This window comes from Hakea prostrata, chromosome 4, assembly GCF_041222555.1.
Source record: "Hakea prostrata isolate BN-2017 chromosome 4, UWA_Hpros_2, whole genome shotgun sequence".
NCBI lineage: Eukaryota > Viridiplantae > Streptophyta > Magnoliopsida > Proteales > Proteaceae > Hakea > Hakea prostrata.
Window position 1 is genome coordinate 37567416 of NC_142603.1, and position 17656 is coordinate 37585071.

The following is a 17656-nucleotide window of genomic DNA, read 5'->3' on the forward strand; positions in this document are numbered from 1 at the left end:
CTCGTTTCACCCCACAGTATCGTTTCGCCGTGGGGCGAAACCGCGAATTCGCAGGAAATTTCTTTCCATGGTTACATTGTTGCTACCGGAGTTGAAGAGGAAGAAAGCAGTGATGATGGCAAGGTCGGCATTGCCAGAGCCGAAGACAGAGAAGGTGAGAGAGAACCATTGAACCCGAGTGTTTTTCTTCTGAATAAATGTTGTTCATTGGATTGGAATAAGCTACATGTCATAAATCTAATGATCAACTGCAGGCAACTGGACATTGTTAGTACGGGAGCGGATAAAAATCCGATTCTATACCCCTTTGCCCCCCTTCACACCTATCAAACAAAAATTAGAGATGGGGTTCATTCCACGTAGGCTTTTTTTTTTTTTTTTGGGTGAAAACTCCACGTAGGCCTACTAAGGTCTCACACCCTCACGTTACTTGTTCACATAGCAACTGAGGTCCCACCTCTGTTTCATTATATCAGCATTTAAAAGTGAACCCAACCTAAATGTGTAATGGAAAGTACTAAAAAAACACATGTACTCAACCCAAATATGTAGTGAAGCAGTATTGGGAAAATTTTCCCATACCTCAACCCCATCTGATAGAAAATTCAGATTCAATTTTTGTTAGAGAATGAAAGACCGAGACACTATGATACGGTAAGACACCATGACACGTAAATAAACTTCCAGAATGTTTTTAAGCTCCTTTACCCTCTTGATTTAAAGAGCCCTTCCCCTTTGGCCTGTGGCTTCAGTCTTTTTTTTTTTTTTTTTTTTTTTTTGGCCAAGGCTCCAGTCTATTTATTACGTGGATCGGTGGATGCTGCTATTTGTTGTAGGTAGCTCTGCTTCTCAGTGATATTTCTGTTTAGCCAAAAAACCAAAACAAAAGAATGATAGTCACCTTGGGACCCTCATTACCAACTTCAACAATGAATCTACCCACTGTTTCCCATCCTCTTTCTCTGATAGGATCTGCAAGATTGCCATCCTGGAGAGTAAGACTTCCACCATCCTAAGTCTCGTCATTCTTCCCTCTTTGCAACCATCTGTCCTTCGTTCCGTCTCTGTAGACAAGAATGCTTATCATCCCTCCTACAGCCATATTTGGATAGACCATCCGAAGAGAAGAAAGATGATGATGTTTTAGCTTTACTTAAAACTACCCCTATTGTTGTGGTTCTTATATCCAAGTAACATGTATCACCAAAAGGTTTACCCCAAAAAACAAAACAACAAAAACATGTATCACTTAAAGAAAGCAAAATTAGAGTCACCTACCTGTCTAGAATTCTACATTCCTCGAAAGGAATTGAGTCAGTATAGACGGACAAAATTTTAATGCATTAATGCCAACATATGCTATACAATTACAAGCAGCTATGCTTTCGGTTGTGTTAAATCAAGACTAACCAAAAAAATAACAGTTTTGGAAGCAAAATAGGAATTTCACATCTCATTCCATGAACCCCAGGGGTTGGGGTACTGTGAAAGGCTGTTCCTATGTCCCTACATAAGATTTAAATTAATAATAAAAATAAAAATAATATTAAAAAAAAAAAAGAAGAAGAAGAATAGGATGAGACTACTAAAACAAGAACTCTGAGTCAGAAACTTCAAGGACCCTGTGGACACCTATGGGTTTTACACCCGGCCGGAAAGAATTTCCGTCAATATACCTACGTTCAGAGATTCAGCATTGAAACAAGTAAATAGATATCAGTTTTCGCGGTTGCAACAATAAGGATATGCTTTAGCTGAGTGGTACAAGGTAACTTACATCTCTTTCAGGAAGGGATGTTTATAAAAGGCTTCTGGAATCCTTCCCCGAAATTGATTGTGGTCCAAGTATCTAAAATTCAACAAATTAGGGTAATTATAAGAGATCTAAACATTCCAACTAATGACATGGTTAGCACAAAAATTATATGCTGCAGAGCAAAATAAAGACCAGCTCCCACAGTGTCTATACACATACACTCAACACTCTTCAGATTTTATGAATGGTTACTTCATGTCCAACCATTGCTTGTCAGCAAAGAAATTAAGAAAATATATACCATAAGGCTACCTCATTATATCACACAATATGCTACAAGCCTGAGGTTATACTCAATCTCTCTTTCCCTCCAAAAAAAATATCATGTTAACCCCGTCCTTGCCCTAGCTTCATATATCATATCTCATGTCCATTAATTGTATACCATCAAGAAGAAAATCAATCTCAAACCCTAGCCACAGGATATCAATTTCTTTCCCTAAAAAAAAAAAAATATCATGTTGAACCCGTCCTTGCCATAGCTTCATATATCATATCCCAGATCCATTAATTGTATACCATCAAGAAGACAATCAATCTCAGAACATTCAAACAACACAAAGAACATTTGTGCAGGGATACTTCACAAAGAAACTTATATAATGAGTTGTTTTTTTCCCCCTAAGTGGGCATGGAGATAGTTTTAGCCAGTCCATGAAACCTGTCAACCTAGCTATTAGACGTTTATGTAGGTGGTTCATCTGTCATTCTGTAATCAACAGATGTGTATTTTCGAACTGCAGTCATTTGTTGACGTTGTACTTTTCTTTATTTCCAACATGCAAAGGGCGACTTGGGGCAGATGTGGACCCTGTGGATGATCCCACCAGCTATAGTTAAATTCAACGTCTACATTGATTGTGTACCATTCCTCAGTAGTAGCATCTATTTCCACCCTATCCCATTAGATAACTTCTGTAATTTTTCTCAAGCAGAAAATATGTCATCACGTCATTGAACTATCTAAAATGCTCTGATGAATTCACCGATGGCAACCGTCAGCCTAACAAGCAGGAGCATCAACCACTATTTGATTACGCAAACCAGGAAGAGATACAAATTTGTCATTCCACAAAGAACAATGGTGATGGGGTATACGAAAACAATTCATTCTTCAAGTAAGAAGTTTAGCAGAACCAAGGGATTTCATTTCATAACAATGGGAAACATGAATCATCTCAAATAAAGACACCATTAGTTAAATGAGGTTTCATATTCATTGCAAGCAATGAAGCCAGCCTGGTAAATATAATGAATACAAATGATAAACAGTAACAAGTCATTCTTCAAGTAACAAATGTGACAATGATTGTAGAAACCATTCTTGTCTTGTTGCTTATAAATCTTTTCATTCACCCAAAAAAGTAGCAACACCAAGGTTCTCCATTCATAATAGCAAGAATTTAATGGGTTTCAAAATTAGGGTGATCTACAAGGCAAAGAATTGACCCTATACGAGTAAAATGTAAAGAACCACGACAAAGTATTGCAATGTTTTACCCTTCCCTTTTAAGAAAATTATGGGGTTGGACAGCGGCGTGCGGCTCAAGCCACACAAGAACTCTCAGGATCTAAAGGATGGTAGTCCCAAATCTCAAACTAACAGATGCGAAAAAATGGCAGAAGCAAGGTTTTCTTGTCCTCCCAATGGTTAGAGTTTTCTCAAGCAAGATATGTGTATAATAAGTAGATTAACAGGTAGACGAAGACTCACAAGTAAATCAATCTTGGAATACTGGCAAGTTCTGCAGGAACAACCCCAAACATCTTGTTGTACGATAAGTACCTATAATCAAAACGGGCAATTAAATTCAAGACTATATAGGAATGTGCGAGAAGAATTAAAAAAGAAAGAAAATCATGCCGAACGGCTATCTCGCTAGGCCATCATTTAGAATTTTATTACTTACAAGATTTCTAAACTTGTCAAGTTAGCAAGTTGTGCAGGAATCCCTCCGGTAAAGAAATTATTATTCAGATACCTACATAAAAATTAAACTAGTACATAAATTTTAAATTCCTAAGATACAGAATACCACATGCAATACCACAAATTCAACAACACGAATTGGCTTACAGATTTCGCGAGAGTTGGAAAACTTCCCTCAAAACGGATGAGTTCCCTTAGGGTACCCACCAAATGATTATTACCAACATCCCTACGAACATGGTACAATATATTAGCAGCTAAACGATTAAAATGGCAGGGAACATAGTAATGCATAATTTGATGAAGAGAAGTTTCTGCAATAAGACACCAAAACCTAAACTTTTATAGCATTTCTTATTTTGGCAGGGTGGGGATGGGGTTGTGACGGGTGAGATTGAATAATACAAATGTCGGAGGTTTCGCAGTGTCCCCAATTCTGGTGGAATTCGGCCTATGAAGCGATTCCCATGAAGATAGAGATAACGAAGCTCTGGTAGACTTGCAAGTTCCTTGGGAATTTCACCTTTGAAGTTATTGAAGCTCAGGTGGCTACAAAATATACGGTAATAAATCACTCAATTAAGAAGAAAAAAATCACATCGTACAGACGAAATATCATATTTAAAATTGATACTACTCACAGATGTGTTAGTTGCTTGAGTTCACCAATTTCCGGAGGAATAACATCTTGAAACTTATTCCATCTCAAATTGCTAACGAATGGGAAATAAAAATGTAAACAACAAGATATTAAAATGATGAAACAAAAAATAATCAGCTTCTTGAAAATTATAATTGTTTGCAAACTAAGTAATTCAAGCAGGCAAAGAAAAACCTTCGCCTGAAACCCAATATTATATTATCCAATTATATTTCTAGAAATCAACAATATCGCTAACTGCAACTTCAGAATGCAAGTTACTGTGAGAAATTAAGCACAAGATTCAAGGACTACAAATCCTAACTAGTGATTCTTTAGGCATCGTTTATTTGCTAGATAAAAAGGGGTATAAATAATAAACATGTGGGACCCACATGTAGTGGGGTAATGGAATAGAAAAGGAAAGAAAAGGATTTTATGAAAAAGTTACAAATGTGGATCCCACTTTTATTATATCCCTCACTTTTTCACAAAGTCCCACTAAACAATAGGACTTCAAAAAGGGGTGGGGTGGGAGAGGTAACATGCCATGTCAGCAAACAGACTTCCTTAATTTAAGGAAGCTTGTCTGCTCACTTTCCCATCCCATTGAACCAAACAAAGCATGATTTGGGATTTCACGAAAAAGTTTTTTTCCTACCCCATATTTTATCTAGCAAACAAACGATACCCTATCTATAAAGCGGAATGCAAATAGAACAGCCACTGCATGGTTTGTAAGAAACAATATAAAATTATCATATAGAAAAATAAGGATAACTAAGAACCTTAAATCTATATAAAGACATAGATGCCACTATTTTCCCATGAAAGGCAGATGAGTTTTTTATGAAGAGTGTGGACAGCTAAGAAAAGCGTCCCAATTTATACTTCAGAAAGATATGGAAAGAAGAACTCCGCTAGTGTTTGTTGTCGGTCCCAAGCCCGCGTAAAGGAGGAGGGTTGGTGCGTTAGGTCAAACCCTTTTTCATTGTAGCCGACCCCATTTAGTGGGACAAGGCTTATTGTTGCTATTGTTGATGATATGGAACGAAGAGAGAGATGAGTGCTACTACAAGAAGAGCTCGGGCATTATCAAATATCAAAGCCCTGGCATGGAGAGTGAGGTATCAGATGGTAATTAGAAGAAAAGACTCTTACAAGCTGCAGCAACAGCCAAAAAGGCTCACAGGGAGACTATAGACCTCTTAATTGCTGTTGCATTGTGATTCATTTCAAGTACTTAAAATTCAATTGTCAGTACTTCTAATTAAGAGAAGTACTAAATCCTGGCTAACCTTAGAAGAAGATAAGGGCTTTTGAGATTGACAATAAAGAGAAAGCATAAAAAACTTAATGTTAGGCTGTGCTGATCCATGACTTCTTTATGTTTGTTACAAACACAAACAAGAGCAAGAGAGAGAGTGAGCTCTATGAGGAACTTGATCCTTGATCAAGCCAATCCTGTAACCCATAGTGAAGTCTTCTATTTCTTTTTTTTTTTTCTTTTTTTCTTTTTTTTATTAATAAAAACCCATAATGAAGTTCTCACAATGCCATCCGGTAAAAGCTGATCCAGTACATTAACCTGATTAAGCTTTTTATATAACACACATGCCTATGATCTAAACTGAAGCTAAGATGGGTCACTGCAAAGGATACGAAACACATGATCAAATTTTGGGGTGAAATAGCCATTATGAACAATTCATTGGAAGAAGAATTTAGCTAACAGGGACATCAAATTTTAGCATCGTCATTGAATTACTTGTTCCAGTAGACCCCAGTATCAACGAATAAACGGGCTAAGGGATTGGCATTTGGCAAAGCCAGATGAGCAAAGACTAATATGTTTTGGAGATAAATCTAATCACATATTTTTGTTAGTGTATTCTCATTTTGGAGAACCATATTATTTTCATCATTTATCAACAGAGTCCATAATTTAAAAAGAGAGCAAAGAACCCACTATGAAATCAAACAAACAGATACGCAAATTATTTCAATCAGAAAGCAAGAAATGGAAGAGTTTGCAGCCATACAGTATTCTAAGACGCTTTAGCCGTCCAATCTGAGAAGGGATTGGACCAGTCAACTTGTTGTTGTGAAGATCCCTGGGATTAAAATACAGTGAAAGTATTAGCCAGCCCTTTTGAAAAGAAAAACACAAACAATATTGCTAACTGAACCACTTTAATTTATATTGCACTTCCACCATATACAGTGAAAAGATCTTTCTCATATAAAGCAAAGACAGGTCAGGCAGTTCTTGCAAGCAAAACATCTCCCTTTTATATAAATCACTGCAGTTCTCCAAGTATCCAAAAAGAATAAGGCTTCCACATTTGGGAGAGGAGGGAGTGGAAAAGAGGGTACAATCATAGATGAACTATTATACAACAAATGTATATATCAAGATTGTGTGCATGGAGAGGTGCATTGGGACTTTTATGTGACATGCCTATTATACCAGCTATAACATATGGGGCCGACTTTTGGAAGCTAAAGAAAGCAATATAGATGAGTTTATCAGAGGTAAGGATTTGCAGCAAGACCAGGAGATGAGTAAGGAACAAATGTATTAGAACCAATTTGGGAGTTAGAAGCAATCCAAGATAAGCTCCATGAGAGCAGCCTAAGGTGGTACAGTCATATCCAATAGAGATCCATAAATGCACCAACAAGGAACAGTGACCAGATCCAGTTTGGCAGAGCAAAAGGTGTCGAGCTTAAAATGACCATTGAAGAAATGGTAAGAAAGGGTACTCATGTGGCATGGCTCAATCGTAATATAACCGCAAATAATAAGGACCCATTTAGCCGACTCCTTGTATGCAAATGATCACCTTTTGCTGATTTGACTTTATTCCTTTAATTATTTTCTCTTTTATTAGTTCTATTTACTTCCTTTTACTTCTCTTATTTCAATCTAGTTGGGATAAGGTTATGGCGGGCGGATTTATGAAGGGGCCGGAGGGGGCCATGCCCCCATTTTTTAAGATTTTATCCATATTCCCCTAATTCCTTTAATTTTTCCGGTTTTTTTCTTCCCACATGTGAAATGTCACTATTTGCCCCCCCCCAATATTGTGAACAATTTTTAAAGGTAAAATGATGGGTATAAATGTCATTCCTAATCCATCAATCCCTATTTATTTTGTCCTCTCTTCTCTCTCATCTTTTATTCCTATTTATTCTCTTCAGTTTCTATAAACGTGGGTTAAAGGAAATTTTTGAAAAAAAATCTTATTAGGTATTCAAAAATCAAAATGTTATTTCTAATTAAAAACTAACTCTTCAATCCCTATTTATTCTTTTATCTCCTCTCCTCTATCCTCTTTTTTTCCTATTTATTCTCTTCCCCTTCTATAAGTGTGGCTTAAGAAAATTCGGAAAAAAATCTACTCCACAATTAAGTCTCTTTCTCTTTCTCAATTTATTCATTGTTTCTTTTTTTTTCTTTTCTTTTGTTATTCTTTTTAATTTGATTTTATATTCTATGTTTCTTTATTTCTTCTGCAATTTTTGTTATTTGATTTTGTATTGTGAATAAAATGTCTATAGTTAGTAGGTAACTAACTACCATTGATTTGCATCTCTTACTTAAATTTTTTTTTTTTTTTTTTACATCTCCTATCAATGAAAATTTTGGTTTGCATTTAACTTTTTAGGGTTGAAGTCATGTGTATATTTTTTTTATATTGTTGCTTTAATTTTACCTATATTTTGTTGAAAAAAAATATATCATTATCAATAATTTATCATTTTTTTCAAATATGTGTGGGCCCCACAAAATATATGTGGGTCTATTCTTTAATTTAATAAAATAATTTAGCGGTGGGACCCCAAATAGGAAGGTTACTGGCTTTCATTCTTCGGCCCCCCCCACTATTTCATCCTGGGTCCACCACCGGAGGTTATGGTTGTTGATGTTTTGTTGTTTGCATGATTGGACATGAGTAAGTGTTACCAAATTAATGGCCCCTCTTCAGATGCTTTCATATTACTCCAACCAAAATACACACCTAAAAATGCATCGATACATGAAACTGATAAATTGACAATAACAGATCCTTAAATTTGGATGAACAAAATAAATAATGGCTTAAAGAGCATGGTCATTTTGAAGCATTCCTAAATGAACTTGAAAGACACATCACACAAATGGATACACAATACCATACTATAAGCTCAAACCAGAGGAAAATCAGATGTGGCACACTTACACCTTCTTAGATCCAACAGATTGGTTACAGCAGATAGGGAAAGCCCCAACAATTGATACAAACGATAAACTTGCTCCACCGCAACAACAAAAAAAAAAAAAAAAGATGATCACATTAGAGTAAAAATTAATAAGCATTACAGGTCAACAACAACACTGCCAAAAACATTATTTCTAAGGTTGGATTCTCATGAACATGAACTATCACTATCAGTAGAAATTAGCATGTACCGGTAGATGTGATAATATTTCCAACCCCCTCCTCTCCCCAGAGATGAACTACAGTGAAGGTATACTGTCACAGGTTTTCTTATAATTATTTTGATGGCTTATTTTGGTATATTTCCATATCTTGAGCATTCACATTGTGGAAATGAAACAAATAGCCTCCAAGTGCCATAGTCTCATACCCTCATAACCCCGTTACTTATACAATAAACGACATTTTCAAATATGGACAAGCATAAGATGAAGTTACATCACAAACTAGGCATTCAATCACTGATGAATAGCGGTGAAAACATCAACATAGGACAATGAGAGAAAAGTTGGCATACAGCTCTGTCACGACTCTATAATCTCCTTGAATGGAACATGTGACACCGGACCAAGGTGGTAGATCACCATCTCCACATGGATCATCTCCAACCCAGGCATAAACCACCCTCCAACCAAGAGATGCCTTGATTTCATTTAAGGCTTTCACTGCATTGAGAAGAGCACTAATTATGACGCGAAAAAAACCGTATAATACGAAATTACTTAAATTAATCATGGTTAATATGCTTGGCAAAATTCTGTAATTTCAGAGTACAGTCCATATATAATAACATTCAGCATGATATCGAAAAAGAGTAAGAAGTTTGGCTACATTGTAACCCTCTTAACCAGTCTAATTCGCATCTTATTAAATAGATACGAGAAGTCAAACCTACCTAGAACGAGGGATCTTAAACAATGCACCAAATGATTGCAATTTTTCCTGTTCTTCACTAATTATAGAGGTTTAATGAACGGTCGAAAATCAGTGCAATCCAAGAAACCTCAGTCTAAATGAGTAAAAATACATAATCCAATGCCAAATTACGAAGCTACATTACAAAAACCATAATTCTCAAGCATCCCGTGGTTCTGCTGAAACAACAAATATTTTATTGAATAACGATCAGGAATATACATATAAATGTACTTAAACTGAAAGACAAACCTACCGTCTCTTTTTAGGGTTTTGCAGTGACTAACATCGAGAAGCAGAAAGAGAAAACAAATAATGACAAATGACGATCGAGACGCCATCGAAACCGAGATCTCTGAGGTCGTAAACCTATCTGAGTTTAAATCGAACGAGTTACTTGGTATCCAATAATCCTCTTTTTCTATAGCTGCAAAACCCTCCTTCGGTTCCACGTCGATACTGGTTTTTCCTCTCTCGCACAATAAAATACTGTATAACTAACACTATTTTCTCCCGTCGAACGGCCACCCGCGGTTTTGGCTCTCAAGTGGGGGACGACAGAAGTACGAGTGCTCGACGGCTTTGTTGCATCATTCATTTTACACGTGCAAGGATCTGAAGAGTTTTGTTCACCCTGAACTTGCCGACAACAAATACAGGGACCCACAGCGGTAGGGTACCGTGGGTCCCACGCCTTAGATTTTTATTATTTATGAACTCCACCTGATTTTGCTGTTGAAAAGTATAGGTTTGTGTTATCTGACTCCTTGGCCTTCAGCGTGTATATTCCTCATATGCTTATTGAACGATCATGTTTACTGTGCATTTTTCAAAAAAGAAAAAAATCACAAGAAGCCCACAGTTAAAAGCCCAACCTCCCCATGGGAAGGTCTTGGGTTTGCACCCATTGGACAGCATTAATATTCTCATTTCCATCCCAATATATTAGAAGCCCTTAATCCAAACAAATAATAATAATAATTAAATAAAATATAATGAAATAATATAAATAAATAAATATATTTACACCCCAATATTTGCAAATATTTATGTTTATATTTCTTGAAATATATTCTTTTACGTTTATACTCCTTATGTTTTGAATTATTTAACGACAGATCACATACTATTAAAATAATAAAATTAAGTAATAATCGATATATATTATATTACTATCAATATTACCCTTCTTTATTTCAAACCATTAAAAAAAAGGAAACGTAATTTGCGTGTAAGGATCCGCTTCTTTGACAAAACCCTCTGCAAATCCCTGAAAGCAGCCACAATCGAGCGAATATGATTCATACAGTTAGCAATCCTCTACCAAAGCGCATCCTTTGCCTTTGCGACGCCTCCAGTATGAGGAGTCTTAGTCCTCTATATCCCTCCAGGTCCAAACGCAATAGCGAAGAGAAGCCAAAATTGGACTAGACTTGGGGTTTTGCTTAGGCCATGAGAGCTTACCATGTGGGCTGATTCTAGCATTGCATGAGAAGTAATAGTCCAGTGATGATTATACATCAGATTGTTGAGAGAAGTTTGGAGTGAAAGTCAAAGGGCTTAGATGGGGCTGCATCTTCGATTGAAGGAGCAGGCTATAGGAGGGGCTGCTTCTGATTTCGGGTGAACAGAATGAGGGAATGTAATTGAACGTTTCAAATACTTTGGGGGCATGGAGTTTTAGTTTTATCAGAAAAGGGGGCTATGATGGTGGTTTGAGTAGGTTGTTGTGATGGGGTTACTTTGATGGTCTTTTAGTGGTTTCTAATGATAGAACATAATCATAGATGGATCTAGAGGGTTTGTCATGGTTAAAGATGAACAATAAACTAGATAGGAAAAAAGGATGGTGAAGTAGATGATGGAAATAATGTGGCTGAACAAATTTGTAATTTGGAGTTAATCAATAGGCTTATCAGAATTGTAATTTGCGGTTAATAGGTGTGACTCATAATGATGGCATTGGTTGGTGAGTTTTTTTATCCTAGTTTTTGTGCCATTCATTTTAATTTTTTGAGCTAGGTATAAGATTATAATTTTACTGGCTTCCCTTATCTCTGCATTATCACTGTTTCTGACACTCCACATCTCTTAGCAGGTGGATCTTAATGTGTATGTAAAAGTGGATTGAGTCAGGTGAGGAATGTGGTTGGAGGACAAAAGGGAATTTCAGTCAGGTGGGACTCCAAAATTACATAAACTGCTGACTAATGGTAAGACACAAAATACCTATCTAAAGAGGACACTTTCTGAACTTATTTAACTTGACTAATTAACAATAGATAGGACTAACGCAATCTTATAAATATGCATAATCCAGTACATATATTGAGACCCCAAATGGGACTTAATAAAAAAAACCCTTACATCATAATCTGAAAATAGAATGCCTAACACCCTCAAAACTCATCCATCAATAAAGCAAGGTCTTCCTAAGTACAATTGAAGAATCTTAATTGTATCAAACCAATAAACCATAGAACCTATGTAGACGATTCTTAGTTGTATCAAACCAATATGGCATAAATCTACGTATGGGTTAAAACGAAGTCTCCCTAACCAAACTGAAGAATATTAATTGTATCATGACATACCCAGGGTCCTCTCTGGTGTTTTCGCAGATGTTCCAGCACTTGGGCCTGTTTTCCCACTGGGCTGCTGAAAGCACACAGTAAAAAATATATTTAAAAACATCAATTATATGGGGAGAATAATGGAAAAATGATATACTAAAAGATTCCAAAAACACCCAGTGGAAAATGATACACATGAGCTCGAGAATTTGTTGGGGATGGTGCTGTGAAGGGTGCGACAACAAAGGGAAGGAGTTTCTGGTTTGCACAGACGGGGGAAGGGTTTCTGGTTTGCACAGACAAGGGAAGGTTATGCAATGGGTATGTGAGGTGATGCTACTTACTTCTTAGCATAATGAGGAGGAAGATTGTTGGATTTTGCTGGAATTGCAGGAGACAAATGATGAAGATAACAGAACTCTTGATAACCACAAGGTCCCCCTTGAAGGGACCCTGCCACACCTTCTTGGCTGCAATTCTTTAGTAATTTTAGATTCGTTCCCTTGGGTGGCAGAGAGTTGCAAGGAGGAGGATGAAATTAAACAATTTTGAAGAATTTGAAACTGATAGAAAAGTAAACTGTATTTTAACATACCTTTACAATTGTTGTAGGTGCTGTAAAGGTGAAGAATTCTCATAATGGACTTGTTGAAACTGACAATGGAGCTGGTGTCGGTGTTCACAATCTTTCAGAATTTGGAACATTTTAAGTTGTTGTACAGTAAAACTTAGAATGTATGCGGTTTATGGGCTTATTTGGCCAGCTGAACAGTCATGTGTTTGGAAATTATATGATATGTATTTCATTAATCATTATCAGTAACTTCTTCGAATTAATTTTTTTTTTGTGAAAACTTCTTCATTATTACATGGGAAACAGTGAAATGTCATTCTTATTATGAGTTCATATATAATTTAATTACATGGAAAATGTAAAAGCTCAGAAATCCAGTGAAGCAAGTTATCCATAAGGGTTATCAGGGTTATTAGACAGTCAATCTTCAGTGAGTGATTTCATACATTATTACATAAGAAATAGTGAAATGTCATTCTTATTATGAGTTCGTATATAATTTAATTACATGGGAAATATAAAAATTGAGAAATCAGGTGGTCTTGTGTCTTCTTCTTGCTGAACAGTGAGTCATATTCCATTTGAGGATCATCTCCATAATTGAATGATAATTGAAATGATCGAGCCAATACTGAATTCTTCTTCTTGGTATCTGCTTTCCGGAATGTTTTCGAATAATGTATCAAGCAATAAATGATTTATTGGAGAATGAAATAGGAAGAAATTCAAAATTAAAATAAATTCAATAATTTGCATTTACAATTGTAGACATACTTTACAATTAATGCAAAGAAATACAAAAATCTAATTGTGTGAATTCAGAGGGGTATTAGTGAAAAACTAAATGCAGCCATCTCCATTTGAGTTAATGCTTTTATAATAGTAGTATGATATATATAAAAGATGATTTTTACTACAAATTACACTATATTATCAACAAAAATGTCACTATTATTCAATTTTCTTATAGTAATAGTTAAGCATAAAGGATGTAATTATTCTTAACAAAATTTTCTTCATTACATTAAAGAGGAGCTATTCCTTCTAGCTCCATAATCTATTTATAGTATTTTCTTTAAAATCGTGGAACTAGACTTTTTTCTTTTTAGATACCAAACTTTGTTGACAATCCCAAATCTAGTCATATCACAACAATACTTGAATTTTTGGACTTTGGATTTCTAGTTTTTAAACTTGTCAAGAGTATCCAACAAGCAGAAGAAAATACTTAACTATCCAAGTTGATGGTTTGACCTGTTGTTTGACAATATAAATTCTAAGTATTCTTTTATAAAAAAAATTTTTATAGAAAATTTGCTAAATCAAAGAGGCACTCATCAACTTATAACAAATGAGTGTATGCACTCCTTTATGTCTAACTTTAAGCCCTTTGAAGTTTCATTCCCTTTTAACTTGTGTAGTGATAGAGGTTAAAGCCCAAGAGCATAAGATATAAAAATTACCTGCAAGTAGGTTCATCATATTTAATTTTCCTAGTAAGGGTTAGAACACATTTAAAAGACAATTAATCAAAAGATAATAGAAAATAGTAGTGACACAAATCATGACTCCCTCCACCCAAAGGTTCATAAATCCTAGTTATATTTCTCATGAAATCCCACTCTAACATGTCATATGGCTTAAGCATGCCTAGTGTTTTATAACAAATGTCATTTTGTTTCTTTTGCTTTTTGATGTAATGAAAATTTCATTCGCCACAACATAGTTAACAAATTTAAATTTAAGAACTATTTGAATGGATAATTATATGTAAGAATTTATTTTAATTATTTAGGATTTGGTTAAAAAAAGATAAAAAGCTAAGTAAAATAACATAATTGTTATGCTATCAAGAAAAAATTTTGATCAAATAATTCAAAGTTAATAATTATAGTATTTGTTTAACATGATCAATAATTGAAGAAAATACAACTAACATAAAAAATTAAAATTTGTGTAATTTTTATTCAATCTAATTCCATCATTTGTCCATAAAAATACATTGTAATGTATGTTATATGTAATTCAACATTTTTTTTGAAAAAAATTAAATTAAATTTCTTTTTCTTTGGGATAAGCATAAGAAAATTCGATCATTTATACAAAAATTGGTACTAAATTAAGAATTTTCCCACCTTAAAACTACCACTATTCAATGTGCATATTGGATAATAATTCAATTGCATGAGTGAGTGAAACCAAGAACTTTTAAAAAATTAGCTAAATATATACAAATAATTTGATAATTCTATTCATCAATTAAATAATTTTTCAAATACATAAAAAATTTGAGAAATTTAAGAATGTCATTTTCCAATCTAGATTCAGACATAAGTAGTCATATTATTTAGAATAACTCAATTCGAACAAATAATTTATGAATTATTATGAAAAAACTTGACAAACATTGGTCTAGGCGATGAATCGGGTACTAACTTTTATAGCTAGGGTTCGATCTGCCTCAAAGCTAACTAGACCATGGGTAGCATAGGCATGTAAGCAACAACACCAAATAGTAGATCTAGCTGAGGTCATGCACTTGGTGCATGAATGCCACATGGATTTGCCTTTTGTCCAAGAAACTTACTTTATCTTACTTGGAAGATCCCAGTGTTGAGCAATGTTGACTAAGCCATGCCCATTGAATTTTGACTTGGCAGACTTTCCAAAACCTTAAAACCCAATAGTGAGTATAAATACCTTAAACTAAGACTAAGCAATGCTACACACTCTAAACCCTCAAACCCTCTTATTGATCACTCATGATTCCTTTTTCCGCTGTTGCTCATAGCTTGACTTAACCATTAGAGGCAACTCGCCAAATCACTCTAATAGGCCTGCTTTGACGTATTTTTGTGATTCTTAGCATGCTTCAAATTCTTACAAAGTTCCATTCAATCTCAAATCAAAGGAATTCAAGTTACTCGAGGGTTTCACTGGAGATTCAACTATCAATGCAATTTCAACAATGACATGATTTATTTTGAAAATTAATAATTGTGACCACAATTATGGGTGAAAGCCCAATGATTTTTTTTTTTTTGGGATGGGGGGTGGGGTAGGGTGGAGTTATAATTAATGAAGTGGATTTATTTGTTATCTAGAGTATATAATAAGGGGTGCATGTAGTTAGGTCAATTGATTGTGCAGCATGTAACTTGACCTAAAACCTTTTACCCCAAAAAAAAAAAAAAAAAAAAGAAGAGAGAGAGAGAGAGAGAGAGAGAGAGAGAGAGAGAGAGAGAGAGAGAGAGAGAGAGAGAGAATTACATGATTAGCTACTTTTAGATTCTTTTTACAAAAGTAGCCACCGAATGTTTCAATCAACAAAAGTAAATAAAATAAAGTTTGAATTTACAAAACTAATCAAAACAATGTCCGTTCCTCCTTTTGGAAAAATTTCCCCCTTATTCTCTATTGTGCCTTTGATGCTAACATGTTCTAGAATTTGAGTCTAGCAGCCAAGAGATTAACCATTTCACTGGCTTAGTGAATCATGACGGGGAGTGGAAAACCTAGTGATAAATCCTTTGATACATAATGGCAACATTGGGAAAAGGGGGGACACTGAAGAGGAAGGCAAATAAAGTTACACCATAGGACCAAGTGTCGGCTTTGACCCCGTTGCATCCTTTGTTGGCGATGACCTTGTAGGCTGTATATGTCAGTGTTCTGCACGCCTTATGGAGGAGGTCAAAATCGGAAATCTTGAGGTTGCCATGTCAGCAAGGAGATTTTCAAACTTGAGGTCTCTGTGAGCGACGCCATTGCCTCAAGGAAACTTCCTAAACAGAGGAGAAAACAACCCTTACAAAGTTACTTTCCTTGGTCACTTTGAACCATTCTCAAGAAATAAAAGCCAAGTAACCTGATAAGCATGCATTTACCATTATTTATTTGATTTAATTCCCCATACTTATTTAATTAAAGAGAGCTAATTGAGTATTTTTGTGTATTTTTCAGGAATAAGGTGATTTTGGATATTAGAGATAATATGGAGTAAAGTTGGCAAATATATTAGATATTGGTGGATTTTAAATCATGGGGCATTCAATCTTGCTGCTCAAAAATCATGAAAAGTGAGATCTTAGCCAAATTGGAAATATGTGGAGGTCTAAGGAACAAAATTGGTAATAAATCTGAAAATCGGGTAAACAGACCTACCTTCAGTATTTTGGGCATATCTCTCTCGTATGAGCTTGGATTTCGATGATTCAAGATTCTATGGAACGATATTGAAAATATCTACAACTTTCCAGTTTTGAGTTTTTCCAAATTCCGAAATAATAAAGGTAAAATCGACGGGTAAAGAGAGGGGATTCATTGTGTGCGGGAGACAAAAAAGAGAAGCCAACCACAGAGAAGAAAAGAAGACGGCAAATGCGGCTCTCATCTCTCATTGCTGAAGAAGAAGACCACATCTCTCTCTCTCTCCCTATGTTTCATCTTTATTTTTCTTATGAACTTTGTAATAATGAGTAGCTAGTTCCTTTTCTTTGGGATGTAGATGAACCATGCTTATTTCATTAATTTGATTGTTCTATCTCTTCTAGTTGATTGTGTTTGAGTTTGGCCAAAGATGTTTTATAACTCAGCGAACTAAGAGTGCCAAGCTTCCGCGAAGGACGATAGTCTTGCGAAGATAAGGCATACTTAGGAAGACCATCCTAATTTGCTTTGAAGTGTAGAGTTATATTGGTTAGGAAATAGCATTGGGGATTCGAAATCCCAAAGATCTTCACATATTCATAGTTTAAGTTTCTGCATTAATTAATAGATTTAGTTTAAATTTAGTTTTGTTAAATTCAATCTTAGTGACTTAGCCTTTTAGTTCCCCATAGTTCGACCCCGTACTTTCTGCTTGCTAGATTAGTATAGGATTTTATTTTTGATTGGTTAGCGATACGATCAAATTTTGGTGCCGTTGCCGGGGAACCAAAGCA

The 17656-nt window shown here is 35.2% G+C and overlaps 1 pseudogene; it reads right to left on the reverse strand.

The window, feature by feature from the left end:
- Window positions 1-1572: 1572 nt before the first annotated feature.
- On the reverse strand, window positions 1573-9907 carry LOC149018795 (uncharacterized; annotated as a pseudogene).
- Window positions 9908-17656: the final 7749 nt, after the last annotated feature.